We start from the raw sequence: 783 nt of genomic DNA, 5'->3' as shown, positions 1-783 counted from the left end.
TCGGGAACCGAACCCGTCAGGCCAAGGCTGGAAGACAGTCTAAGAGACACCGACACACTTCTGGAAGACATTGACGAATACGTCTTGGTCTGCGATGACAAGGAAAATACCAGTTTAAAACTTGCTACTAAGCTTTGACGAAAAAAAATATCATTTCCAGTAAAGGGCTGATGTCGTACGATAAATCCATGGATATTCGTACAGAGTACATTGTAAGTGATACCACCTTGCGACTAGGAGTGATACTTCTGCAAGAATTCGTGTGAATCCAGTCCTTCAACCACCGTTTACCATCATGATGGTTCTGTTTCTCACGTGCAATCGTGGCGATGCCACAACTTTTATGGACACGCATGGTAAAGTGATCATAATGATGTTCTTCTGTTGGTACAAAGCCATGGATGTGCAAGCATAGGAAGACCATGTAAAACATATTAGCTTTGCAAAGACACTGCTGCTAAGTGGAAGATCTGCCCAAGGCTATAAAGAATAGAGATGGATGGAAAGACTGTGACTGTCTAAAATCTGCGCGAAGACTGCAGCAGGAAGAAACGGATGTTTATCAAGACAAGGCAAAGAACTTACTTTTCTAGTACATGTTGCAAAGAGATTTGTACGTATGATACGGATGTTCTGGCATGTCACAGTTCATGGTTGTTTAAGGGATTTTATCTTCTCCTTTCGGTTGACTTATAAACATAAAGTCCCATATTAAACTGGTGCATCTGGCACGTGGTTTTAAGAAATAAATGCGCTAGCTGCAACACCTTGCAGACTAAGTAC

The sequence above is a fragment of the Branchiostoma floridae genome, chromosome 8 (genome assembly GCF_000003815.2).
Source record: "Branchiostoma floridae strain S238N-H82 chromosome 8, Bfl_VNyyK, whole genome shotgun sequence".
In the NCBI taxonomy this organism is placed as follows: domain Eukaryota; kingdom Metazoa; phylum Chordata; class Leptocardii; order Amphioxiformes; family Branchiostomatidae; genus Branchiostoma; species Branchiostoma floridae.
The sequence above is the reverse complement of the archived record's forward strand: the minus strand, read 5'-3'. Positions refer to the sequence as shown.